Source organism: Balaenoptera physalus (assembly GCF_965194825.1).
Source record: "Balaenoptera physalus genome assembly, chromosome: 7".
Lineage (NCBI taxonomy): Eukaryota > Metazoa > Chordata > Mammalia > Artiodactyla > Balaenopteridae > Balaenoptera > Balaenoptera physalus.
The window spans coordinates 3,702,101-3,715,068 of NC_138886.1; the positions used below are offsets into that span (position 1 = coordinate 3,702,101).

General features: G+C 58.0%; 1 protein-coding gene across 1 annotated transcript in view; it reads left to right on the top strand.

The window, feature by feature from the left end:
* RALGDS (ral guanine nucleotide dissociation stimulator) overlaps nucleotides 1-12,968 on the top strand; it is an 85,566-nt gene that overhangs the window by 8,954 nt on the left and 63,644 nt on the right. The window lies entirely within an intron of this gene.

The following is a 12,968-nucleotide window of genomic DNA, read 5'->3' on the forward strand; positions in this document are numbered from 1 at the left end:
AGGAAGGAGCAAAGTCCAGGGCTTGACAGAAGGACAGTGGGCGGCGGGAGGGTGGGACAAAGGCCGTGAAACCGTCGCTCAGCCCCAGGGCCCGGACACCCAGGGCATCCTCTCGCCTTCCCATCCCCCACTGGCCTGCTGGAGAAGAACTGTGGGAAAGAGGGCAGTGGGCACCAGCCCCACCATCTCCCGCAGCCAGCTGGAGCCCCAGGTCCTTTCCAGAGGCCAGGACAGCTCAGGAGGTCCCCCTCTGAAAGGGCAGCCCCGCTTCCCAGGCCCTGGGCCCCCGCAGGCGGGTGGGTGGCGGCGCCGGGTACGCAGTGTCCCTGGCACGGCAGGCAGCCTCCTCACCACAAGAGCCCGTTTGTCCTGACTCCCCTGGCCCTGAAGCCCTGAGTGACCAGGCCCCGCTGGGCACAGGGGCCTGACTGTGGGCTCAGCTCCCTCCCCCACCCCAGCCTCAGTAGGCCTGGCTGTGCTTTGGGAAGGGGCTTCTTAGACCAGGCCAAACCACGCCAGAGCAAGCTCTGCTTACCCAATGAGCAGAGACCCGTTCCCGAAGAATTGTTACTGAGCTGGGGATTCACGAAGGAGAAAAAAACCCCAGGTTGAACCAGAGCTGAATCGACTGCCCGCCTCCCCCCACCGACATCCCCAGGCAGGCTGGCTTCTGGGAGCCTCCAGGCTCCTGTTTTCCAGAAAACCTGGCTTCCCCATTGCTCCGGCCTGGGCATGCCCCCCCACCTCTGCTGCTAGCCTCACTCTCTGGAAAGCGTTCTAATGGCAGGTTGGCAGACAGGGCCTCGCCCTTCCTCTTTGCCATCCCTCAGGCTGCTCTCTAGCCTCACCACCTCCTCCAGGAAGCTTTCCTGGTCATCTTCCCAGATGGAGCTCATTGGCCCCGAACCCTGAATATTTTCGAGTCCAGAAACTTAGAAGCCGGAGGAACCACCTGGACCACGGAGTATTTGTTGAGAGCCCACGGTGTGCCAGGGACCGTTCCAGGGGTCGATACGTCAGGGAACAGAGTCTCTGCCCTCAAGGAGCTTAGACCCCTTCCAATTTTAAAGAGAGGGAAGAACTGAAAAAATGCTTAGAACACAGTGGCCTTTGCACTCCTGTGATGGTGTGTGTGTGCACGTGTGAGTGATACAGTCATCCATCTGCCCATCGGCAGTGTGAGAACGCACCACGGGCCGGTCATCAGTCCAGGTACTTGGGTATGAGGGGCGAACAGGGCAGATTGAGCTTACAGCCCAATTGAGTGGGGAGACACAAACCAATCCCGCAGTGGATGACTGTTTTATTACCATTTTATTAGTGTTACTTTCTCAGCTCATCCACCTTATTTAAAGTTGCAGCTCTCCAATCCCATTACTCTATTCTATTTTTTTCTTCTATAGCATGCTTGCCTTCAAACAAGTATTTTACTTATTATACTGCACGACCAGAAGCTGATCTTTATCTGTTTTATTCCCTGGCATATTCCCAGCACTTGAGCAGGGCCTGGCATCTAGTACCTGCTCAGTTAATCCGTTGTGGTCTGAGTGTGGTGCTGTAGTTGGGCCCCCGGGGCCACTCTGGTCTGCGGATGGTGCAGGCTGCAAACCCCGTTACCAGTCCCTCAGGGATGCAAGATACACTGAAATTTCTCAGGGATTTTTATGGCAATTGGATGTTGCCGCGACATTTCAATTGCACTTTACGACAGTGTCAGTCAGTCCCCGATTTGGGGATTAAAAAGGAAAACCACTGATTCTTCCCCACAGAGTGTCCTAGGCTACTTGAGGGTAAGGTTTTTTGAACATGTGGCCTATGCCAGGCCCCATCCTAAGTGCTTCCATCCGATACTGCATTTAACCCATGCGAGCTTTTGGAAGCAGAGGTCATCCCCATGTGTGGCTCAGGACCAGGCTCAGCGGGGGTGGGGGGGGGGGGGAAAGTCGCTTGCCAGCTCCCCCCAGCCAGTGAGTGGCAGGCTCTGGGTTTGAGCCCAGACTCCGTCTACCTGGAGCCCCAGCTCGTGGCTGCCACTCTAATCCATAGAGTTGGATGTTGGGCTCCTTGCCGAGCTGGACGCGGGGGCAGGCCCGAAGGAGCGGGGAACTGTCCTCGGCTGCCACGGGAGGGGGCCGCTGGCACCCTTGGCCCGGCTAGATCCTGCTGGGCGCAAAGCCAGGGGGAGTAGCTGGGGCAGGGCCCGGATTCTCGCATCCTCAGCTTCTTGACAACCTGTGTGACTCAGTGGGCTGGTAAAAGGGGCCGGCGGGCAGGCTGCCCGAGCAGGGGAGCCCTGTGGCCGGTGAATCAGCAGTCAGAGCAGCTGACCGCTGGTTTGCTGTCCTGCCTGGGGCGGGGCCAAGCCTCAGCTGCCAAAATAAGCACCGCCCCTCTCCCTCCCTCCCTCCCAGCTCCCCTGGCAGAGGCTCCCTATGTCTCTGCCGTTCCCAGGGGTCCCCACGTCTCCCCAGCCTGGAAGAGGGGACAGAGCCTCCCGGTTCTGGCGTGTGGCCTTCCACAAGTCACTCTGAGGCTCTGGCCCCCGATGACCTTCCTGTAAAGAGCAACCCCCTGCCCATGGAAGGGCACCTCGAGGATAGACTCTCCCTCGGCTCTTATAAAAAGCTGGGAGCAGCTTGGGAACAACAGCCTCAAAGCCAGACTGCTGTGTGGCTTTGGGTGAGTTCAGTGCCGTCTCTGAGCTTCTGTCCCCAAGCTCACCTGCAAAACTGCCTCACACATTGTGACAATTAAATGATATCCACGCTGGCACATCAGTGAACAGCAGAAATACTAGGGAGGTCACTGACTCCGGTTTAGGCATGGAGTTGGGGGTGGGGGAGGTGAACAGGGAAATGGATGTCAGAATCTCAAGCTGGGCCTCATACAGCGGACAGACCACCCACCCTTCTGACGGGGACCCAGCAGCCCCAAACCTGCCCGTGCTGCCGGGAACAAATCCACTTTAACCCAGTGCACAGTGGAGGAAAGCAAGCTGCCCTGGGGACCGGACAGGCCCAGGCATATACCTGGGGTTGGCACTGACCAGCTGTACAGCCGCGGGCAAGTTGTTTGCCCTCTCTGGGCCTCGGTTTTCTGTTTTACAGCAGAGGTAGTTACCGTGGCTTCATCTGTTTCACAAATGCTGGGTGGAAAGGTGTTTTGTCTCATCAGTAGCTGCTTCTGCCTGCAAGGCTTCTATTTGCCTTAGATGAACCCCCCCCCGGACCTAAGCCCCTCTCCCGGCTTGCGGGGCTGGGTCACTGGCGTGCACAGCTGCGGCATCACCCCTACCTAGCAGAGCCAGGCTGGTAGTGACTGTGTTGAGCGACCCGATGATGGGCCTCAGGTTCCCAGAAATGAGAAGGAGGAGAACCGGGCTGTCCCCACCCCCAGCAGGACCCCAAGTCAGGTCAGGAGGCTGCAGGAAACAGGAACGAAAGCCTGGCCCCAGGCCTCTCCTGCCTGCTTCCTGGACAGGATGTTGTGCTGAGTAAACAACTTGAATAGGAGTCACCGCTCTGGCTCTGAGACACAGCTCCTAGCGACAGCCACGCGGTGTTTATAAACAGTGTGCTTCCCACCCACCAGGGCCTGCCCCCACTCCCCGCCCCCGGAGTCTGAAGAGGGTGAGAGGACCCCAGATGCCGCAGGCAGCAGGCTCCCCTGGAATCCCTCCCCCGCCCAAAGGGCTTGATTCGGGGCACACGTCTGTGCGTACACGTGTGTCCACGAGTGGGGTTTTGCTATGTCTGGGCTCGTGTGTCGCTGACCAGGTGCCTTATCCCGGGGCTACCTGCATCGTGGGCAGAGCGCCGTTTGCAGGTCACGTGACCTTGGTGTCCTGGGACAAGCGTGGAAGCCGTGGTAGCATCTCAGGCCTGGTGTGACTGTTCCCCGAGGCCACGCCCACCCAGAGCTCCGTGCACAGTATAGGGGCACAGGAATGGAGGTGGAGAAGTGGCGGGGGGTGGTTTGCAGGTGGAGCGCCCCTAACGGGTCCCAGCCTCAGAGCCCTGGCTCTCCGTGGCCGGTCTCCGTTCCAGGCCGTGACAGTGATGGTGTGGGCCATGTGGTGACACAAGGCCGGCAAGGAACAAAGGCGCCTCTGCTCTCCCCTACACGGGTGGGAGGAGGGGAGGCTGGGCCCCGCCTCTCCCCCCCTCACCCCTCCTCCTCAGGGCTCCTGCCTTTCTTGCCTGCAGCTGGTCCCGTCCTCCCTCCTGGCTGTGACTCAGGCCCTCGGCCTTCCCAGAGCTCAGGGCCCAATGCTCGGGGCCAGCCCTGCCTGGGCCTGGCCTGGCTCACAAAGGAATGGCCCAAATGGCTCTGAGCCCAGGCTGACCTGTGCGGGGGCCTAGGGTCATTGGAGAAGAGCCCAGGCAGCCTTGTCTGGTGCTCAGGAGCTCTGGGAGGGAGATGTGCCACCCGGCACGGATCCTGGTACCCGGGAAGCACTCAGTAAATGCCTGTCCAATCAAAGGCATTAACACACAGACACACCTAACTGGGCAGCATGGCTCCCTATTGGCTCCTGTGACCCCACCCCCGCTTCTTCTAAAGCCCTCTTGAAGCTCTCCGCCACCCCCAGGTATGTCCACACAGTTGGAAAGGCTTTCCCATCCCCTCGCCCACCCGCTCATCCCTGCCACAGCGCTGGGCCCAGGGACCAGAAGACCATGGCTCAGGAAAGGCCCTCCCCCATTTCATCCAGTGCCCCCAAGGCTAGGGAGAGTTCGCTGGTCCACGTCCAGGGCAGCCAAACCGCATCGAGGGGTGCCCGAAGTCACATGGCCAGTCAGCTGTCAACACAGGGGAGAGTGGCCAAGGGTGCGGTCAGCCTAGGCCCCACAGGGCTGTCTCCCTCCTCGGAACTCTACTGCCCCCTTGCCTCACCCACGTCCTGCTGGAGCCTGCACAGGGCTTCTCCCCAACAAGGTTGAGCACCTGGGGGAGCCCTGCCATGCCAGCCTGTCCTCGAGAAAGTGGACCAGAGTGTGTCTGCCAGCCCTCTTGGCCTCCCCTCTGCTGGGACCAGGGTGACAACAAACATTTCCAAGTTATCCACTGGGATCCGGTTGCAGGGCTGCATGCCGAGCACCGAACAGACCTCGCACTGCCATCTGGAGCTCTTGGAGGTGGAGCCAGGCCACAGCACCCCTGGTGCAGGGGCAAGCTCCGCCAACATTCACTGAGTGTATATTACATGCCAGGCCCATGTCCATGGGACATGATCAGAGTGCAGGTCCCCCGAGTGCCAGCCACGAACCAGGCCTGTGCTGAGTTCTTGTTGAATCCTGCAGCGTCCTTGTGCCCATTTTACAGATGAGGAAACTGAGGCCACTAAGTCGCTGGCCCAGAGTCCCAGAGCTGCTACTAGAGAGCCCAGTCTCCCAAACCCACCCAGTTTCCCAGAGGTCCAGATTAAGAGCCACCATGCACGGAAGGGCTAAGGTGGCTGGGGAGAAGGAGCAGGGGGTGCCTGAGTGGAGGTGAGCACGGGGCGAGTCAGGGCCGAGTGAGTGGGAGGGGGCTGGGGGCAAGGAGGACTTTGGATTCTTTTGTGGGTTGGACAGAAGCCTGTGGAGGGATTTTAGTGCCAGGGAAACATGCTGCACTCTGGGTGTAGGCATGAGGTGGGCACCTGCAGGCAGGAAGGCGGCTGCCTCAGGGTCCACCTGGAACCCCCTGCCACTCAGTCCCCCCACCTCCAGATGCCCACCCACATCCCCTAGAGAAGCCCCACCCTAGGGGCTCCTGTGTCCGGGGAATCCTTTCTTCCATGAAAGAAATTCTCCTGCCCCAGAGGTGTGGGGCGGGGAATTGAATTTGAAAACCTCTGTACACCACCACCCCTTCCTATAACGGATCAGGAAACTGAGGCTCAGAGAGAAGAGGAACCTGCGAGTCCCAACGGGAGGCAGCACTAGGCGGGGGCAGGAACCAGGTCTCCGTTCCCCGGCTCTGAGCTGCCTGCTCTCGGGTCCCCTGCGCCCCACAAAGCCACCGGAAGAGGATGTGAAACGCTTGCTCAGAGAAGCAGAGCAAGTGCTGGCGGGGCTTGGCGTCAGGGCGGCATGCTGGGCCCCGGCCACCCCGCCAGGGCCCCGGGGCCTGATGTGCCTGCGGGCCGGCTCTGGACCCCCTGTCCACCCCCTTCTCCTCTCGGCCTCCGCGATCCTGCGTGCCCAGCCGGCTGCCCACCAGGGTCCGAGGAGGGTAAGGAAGCAGCCCTTGGCCTCTGGGTCATCCTGGCATCTCCGGGTCTGGGGATCTGGGCTCTGAATGCTGATGAAAGGAGGGTATGTGGGCTCTGCAGAGGTGCGCACAGACACAGGACCTGGATTCTTCCTGTGACATCTTGGGCAGGTCCCTGCTCCCTGGGGCCTCAGTTTTTCCATTTGTCAAATGTGTGGGTTGGACTCATCCCATGGCGTCCAATGTCTGGTTTGCAGCAAAATGAGAAAAATGGAGACAAGGTCGTGAGTTTTCCTTAAAGCCAAATGTATTCATTTAACAATTATCCATTTTTCTGATCGTATGCCCTCCTTGTTACTTTTGGTGGGGTCTTTTCTGAAACGATGGTAATGATAGTGGTGGCTTTTTTTTTTTTTTTACTGCCCTACTTGGCAAAATAAACAGTTGCCAACCCTAGGTTGGTCCCCGCAGTTTAAAATTAAATCCCATGTCTGGGTGCCAGGGGTGGAGGAGCTCCGAGGGCTGAGTGGCGGGGAAGGCTTCCGGAATGAGATGGTGGCCTAGAGAAAGCGGGGCCTCCTGCGCACCCTCCACAGGGCCTGGCAGGGCTCACACCTGCCTGGGGGCCCCACTGGCCAAGCTGCTTTGACCTCTGTGACATGTACTCGCCACCTTTTCTGACTCTGGGTGGTGATTTCCCCCCAGGCAGGGGGAATGGGGACAGGGCCTCAGGGTGTTGGGGGACACAGCTGGGCCCACCCTAAGATAGCAGGTCTGAGCTGCAGCTACTGGCCCGGCTCAGGACAGAGCCCCGTCCACCCACCCTTGGCTGGCCCTCAGCCTGGTAAGAGCGGGAATTCCTGGCCCTGCTCATCACGGGAGCTGGTATGACAGCCACGCGGGTGACACCAGGCCTAGGCACTCGGGCGCCCGACTCCACTGGGGCCGGCAGATGGGCAGACAGACTGGCAGAGGGCCTCCCTGGGAGCCCAGCCCCAGCCTGGCTCCCACCCCATGATGGCCCAGGAAGCCAGGCCTGCCGAGCCCAGAGGCAGGAAGGGTAGGGTGTTCCTCGCCTGTGTCTCTGGGGTGACCACCAGACGGAGGGCCGTCGCCCGCCGTGCTGCTCTCCAAAGCCCCACACCTCGGCCGAAGACACCTCTGCCGGCACCGGCCACCGAGGTGAGTTTCCAGGGCAATCGGTGCCTCTGCCGAGAGGCTGGCTAGGCCACGGCCAGGGCCCTTGACTTCTTCCCCTCCCATCAGAACTGGTTGAAGAAGTTTGGCTGGAAGCTGCCCAGGGAGGCCCATCTCCCATTCCGGGTGTGAAAGAGGAGGCGGGTGGGGGTAGGGGGGCGGTCACCCTGGTACCCGTGTCTGCCCACCTGGCCGGCCTGTCTACCTGCTCCCTGCCCAGGCGGGTTGGGGTGGCTGCGGCTTGTCCTAGCGGCTCCGCAAATTCATATGATGCTTCTCAGATTACAAAGCGCTCTTGTGCATTGTCTCATCATCTGCTTTCCTGAGAGCCAAGTGGTGGTGGTATTACTACTACTATTATCCCCCTCTTACTGATGGAGAAGCTGAGGCTCAGGGAGATGGAACTGAGGCTAGGGAGGTGCATAGCAGGGACTTGAACACAAACCTAGGCTCTACATTTTAAGAGAGAGTTTCCCAAACCTACAGGCCCGCTCCTCGGTCGTGTGTGCCCAACGCTCCACCGGCGTGGTCCCTGCGAGGGACGGGACCCCTCCCTTTCTGACCTTCCCCTCCGTTATTCTCGTGTTTCAGGCTCAGTTTCCACCTGTTTGTGTCCCCTTCTGGTTCTCTTCCTCTCTCCTCTCCTGCACTCCCACCTCGGGCTCGTCGCACGTTGGATTGGTGGCCTTTGGGGATGTCAGGGGCCCCTCAGGGTGCTGGGCCCTGAGCGCTCTGGGAGTGGAGGACAGTCGTCAGAGTGGCTCCTGGTCTCACTCTGTGACCCTGGGCCACACGTGTACTCCCCCGAGTGTCCCCTTTAGCATCCCAAGAGTTAGCGTCGGGGCGTCTCCAGGGGAGGACAGGGAGGCCGCCTGGCGAGCTCACAGCTGATCTGGAACGCCCGGCATCCTCGTCCTGAGCCACTTCCACGGCTCCGGGCATTGGTTCATCTTGTTCTGGTCACCCTGGGACAGCAACGCCCTGTGAGGTCAGAGATTTGGGGTGATGATGATGTCAAACCCCTCCACCCAGGATGGTCTCCTAGGTGTTTGGAAGCTTCATTTCCCGCCTCCTGACCATTTCTGAGCTTGGCCTCCAGCCTGTGAGGCCAAAGAGGAGGAGGCGGTCCCTGGAAGTTCCCAGGGACCAGTGGCAGAGGAGGTGGGGCTGAGCTGGGCCCACTCGCTGTGCCAACAGCTCCCACGCTCAGCCCAGGTGCATCACCTCCTGCCAAGGTGTGTGCTCCCCCGCCCACAGAGGGCTACCCCAGGACTCAGGCAGCCAGGAATGGTGACATCAGGTCAGGGAAATGACCGAGGAGCCTGGCCAGGCCACACCCCATCCATGACCTCCCCAGGCTCTAAATATAGACCAGAAAAGACAGACAGACCTGGTGACTTCCACCTGCCCAGTGAGAAGTGAAAGGTTTTCCACAAAGGCCTGATCCGAGTCTGGGTACCTGTTCCTCGTTGGGCCACCAGCTCCCTCCATCACCTTGGCCGAGCCCAGGCTGGAGGAGGCGATGGCCAAGGCCCTTGTCATCTGGACATGTCCTTGAATCAGTTCTCGCTCTGAGCCACCGTGTGCCTGGCGGGCTTCCCCAGAGTTGCACCCTGGGCCCAAAGCCCATTCCCTGGGACCCTGTGCTGGGCAAAGTGGTGGGTGGGAAGTGGGAAGCATGGCCCAGGCAGAGAGGGGCTGGCTCGAGGCTCTGAGGACCGCAGCTGTTCTGCGTGAGCCTCGCTGGGCGTGGTGAGAGAGGACCCCAGAGATGCAAGCTGGGGTTGCACCAAGCAGTTGGTCTTTTGTCTGAGGGCGAGAGGGGCTGGGGGGCTTTGAAGGGTCAAGACCCCTCTGGTTGCTGTGCATCAGGGGGACCAATGATCAGATGACAGCGGGTAGGAAAAGGGGCCCCAGAGGTTTGGCCTGAGCACACCTTTCCCTGAAACCGGAGGTGGCTACTCAGGGGCCTCTGAGCCAGGGAGTGATGGGGGGCCCAGGGGGGCCTGGGGCAAACCCACAAGCAGATGGCCCGGCTGGAGAGGACAGCTGCCTGTCAGCTCCCGCCCGGTCTCCTGTTGCGTGGGAACACAGACCAGGTGCGGCTGGGTTGTCCGAAGTTACAGGAGCAGCCAGAAATGTGGATTTTTATATGAAATCACCTGACCTTTTACTGTTGGCTCAAAAATTGAAAAACACTTTGCAAGCCAAGCAAAACACACGTGGGCTAGATTTGGCCCGGTTCTCTTCCCAGCTGTCAGCTAGAGACCTGTCTTTTGAGCTTCCCGTGCGAGGAGCATCCTGCCTACAGGAACGGTCTGTATGGCGATGTCGCCCAGGGCTCCTTGTGACCCCCAGGGAAGGACAGCTGCACTCTCCAGGGAAAGGTTGTACGGTGCTTTGTGCTTGCTCTCCCTCCCAGCAGACCCTCCATGGGCCCAGGTTAGCATAGACTCGATTTCAGGCTTGCCTGAGGTCCCTGGGTTTGCCTCCAGCCCCATCTGAGCTGCATGATTCAGTTTCCCAGCTGCCCACTGCCTCGGGCCCCTTGTGTTGTAAGGATGCTCTGGGTGCCCCTTGGGTGTGGAGCGAGGAACACGGGAAATGGTGAAGGTGGGGGGGGGGGGTCACTGCGCTGGCCCCGGGTCTGGAGGTTGTTCCCCTCCCTCCAGGGCTACTGGGTGCCTCAGCAGCATTAGGGGATAAGTCCCAAACTGTGTCCTTTTTCTTTTTTAACTTCTATTATGGAAAATTCCAAAAAGACACAAAAGTAGAGAAAATGGCATAAAGGCACGCAGCTTTCATGATCACCAAGTGCAGGGGCCACTCTTGCTGCTGCTTCTTCTCTTACTGGCCCCATGTCCTGCCCTCCTTCCCCACAGCAAACGATATTGACACAAATCCCAGGCACATCGTTCCCTCCATCAATATTTTAATACGTTACTCTAATAGTAACCAAAATCCTGTGAACACGCCCCCAAAATGATGTCAGCTATCATCAGATATCCAGTAGTGTTCAAATAATCCCAGTTGTTCCTCAGGGTTTTCTTTTTTTGCTTTCTTTTTTTTTTTTTTTAAAAAAACAGTTGCCCTGTTCAAATCACAATCCAGAATCCGCACGTTGCATTTGGTCGTATGTCCCACCTTTATTTTATTTTATTTTTTAAATATTTATTTATTTATTTATTTTGGCTGCGCCGGGTCTTAGTCGTGGCACGCGGGCTTCTTAGTTGCGGCATGCATGCAGAATCCAGTTGCTCGGCCAGGGATCGAACCCGCGCCCCCTGCATTGGGAGCTCGGAGTCTTACCCACTGGACCACCAGGGAAGTCCCTGTCCCACCTTTATTTTAAGTTACAGTTTCCCCTTTGTGTTTTCCCCTGAAATGTATTTGTTGAAACTGGGTGGTTTGTCCTGTGAAGATTCTCAGAGTCTGGAATTTGTGGGGTGCATCCTTATATGTGTTTAACATGTTCTTCTGTGCCCTGTCATTCCCCCAAAAGGTTGTTCCATGCAGAGGCCTGGTTGGATTCAGGTTAGGTTTTTGGCAAGGGCGCTTCGTGGGTGGCTCTGTGTTCATCCATCAGGTGGCACCTACTGTCCTGGCCCCCTCCCTTTTGCCCTTGGGAAGAGATCTACCCCACAGCTTTGGGGGAGGATCATGAGGGGACGTGCTTGAGGGCCGGGAAGAGGGCCTCAGTGAATTGCAGTCCCTGTTGAGGTGCTTTACCTGTGCTGTCTTCCCTTTGCTAAACAGGAGAAAACTGTGCCTTGGAGATCAGGTGACTCTCGGGGGGCCGAGGGCTGAGGGGGTGGGTGGCATTGGCAGGGAGGGAGGGTCACACAGTAAGAAAGGGGTGGAGCTGGGCTTTAAACCCAGGTATTTCAGTGCCAGCACCTGGCTTCTGTGCTACCCTGCCCCGCTGGGAACTAAGGGTGTGTGCGTGTGTGTGCGTGCACGTTCCCACAGCTGGAGCAGCGAACAAGCTTGCCAGGACCCAGGAGGGGAGCCCCAAAGCGGGGGGAACAAGGCAGGGAGGGGGACAGGCACCAACCAGAAAGGCACCAACCAGAGGGACCCCCCCACCGCCCCCTCCATGCAAACGATGTCCAGGTAGTCGGATGGGAGGCAGCCGGGCCGACTGTGTTGGTGTGTTGTGTCCTGATGGAACTCCGCAGTCCTCACCTCCCCAGCCTGCTTGGGCCCCCCTAACCCCGGCCCCCTTGACCTTCAAGGTCAGAGAGGTAGTGACCTTGGTGCACTCAGGAGTCACTTGGCCTCCATGGGCCCCTTTCCCCAGCTGTAAAATGGGCACGAGCTTGCTTCTCAGGCCCCTCCCTGGGAGAAAGAGATAAAGGGAGCAGAGAAAAGAGATAAAGTGAGTTCAGGCAGGTGCTGGGTTCTCCAGGCACTGAGAGCTTGGCCCCAGGAGAAGGAGTGGGAAGAGAAGCTTCTAGCCCAAGGCAGTGTCCAGTGTCCAGGTCACCCCTCTCTTGCTCTTTGAAGACTTCATTCCTCTAAATATGTCCCACCCACCTCACCCTCCCCCGGGGCTTCCTCAACAGCCTCCTAGGGGTCTCCACCCCCAGCCAAATCTACCCATCTTGCTTTAAAAATGAAAACAACAAACAAAACCCAGCGTTTATTATTATGTGTGTGTGATTACTAAAATATTTTAGAAAAATTAGCAAATTCTGAGAAGTAAAAAGAAAACAATGTATAGCACTGCCCAGAAATAACCACCATTCCTTTTGCAAAGCAGGTCCCTCTAGTCATATGCATGCGTGGAATGTCAGCTTCTAAAAGCATGCTCTGCATCGTGGTTTTCTGACTTTACAGTTAGAGCCGAGCATCTCCCTGTATCGTGGTCCTCCTATGGTAGGTAATGGCACACGGGGTCCCGACAGTAAGTCTGCATAGGGTGTTTGAGTTGATTCCTTTGGTAGAGTTGTAACTGAGGTTTCCATAAACATCGTTGTATAGAAATCCACGCCCACATCTCTGAATGCTTCCTTAGGGTTAATTCCCAAGAGTGGGATTATCGAATCAAAGCCATGAGTGTTTTTTTTTTTCCAAATTTATTTTACTGAAGCAGAGTTGATTTATGTTGTGTTAATTTCCGATGTACGGCAAAGTGATTCAGTTATGCATATACACATTCTTTTTCATGGCATGAGTGTTTTTAATGCCTTTAATAGAAATCACCAAGTTGTTTTCCGTGCGTCTTTGTCAAGGCCTCGCCTTGTGCCTGATGGAGAACCGTCTGGCAGGTGCTCAAGCTGCCCACATGGGCACACAAGTGGGTGGGAGCTACTGGGCCCCCACTGTCCATGGGTATCTGAGGCCTGGCACACAGTGGGTGCACAAGATATGCTTACGGAATGAGTAGTCTGGACCTGCCCTCTCATTTTGCAGATGGGAAACTGAGGCCCAGTGGTATGGAACCAGTTCTGGGCAGGTTGGTGGCATTGCCGGGGCTGCTGACAGCAATTGCAGGCCTCTGTGAGGGCTGAGGGCTGAGGCCGGGGCAGGCCTGGGCAGTGTGTTGGTGTGAGGGAGGGTCCCATTCATTC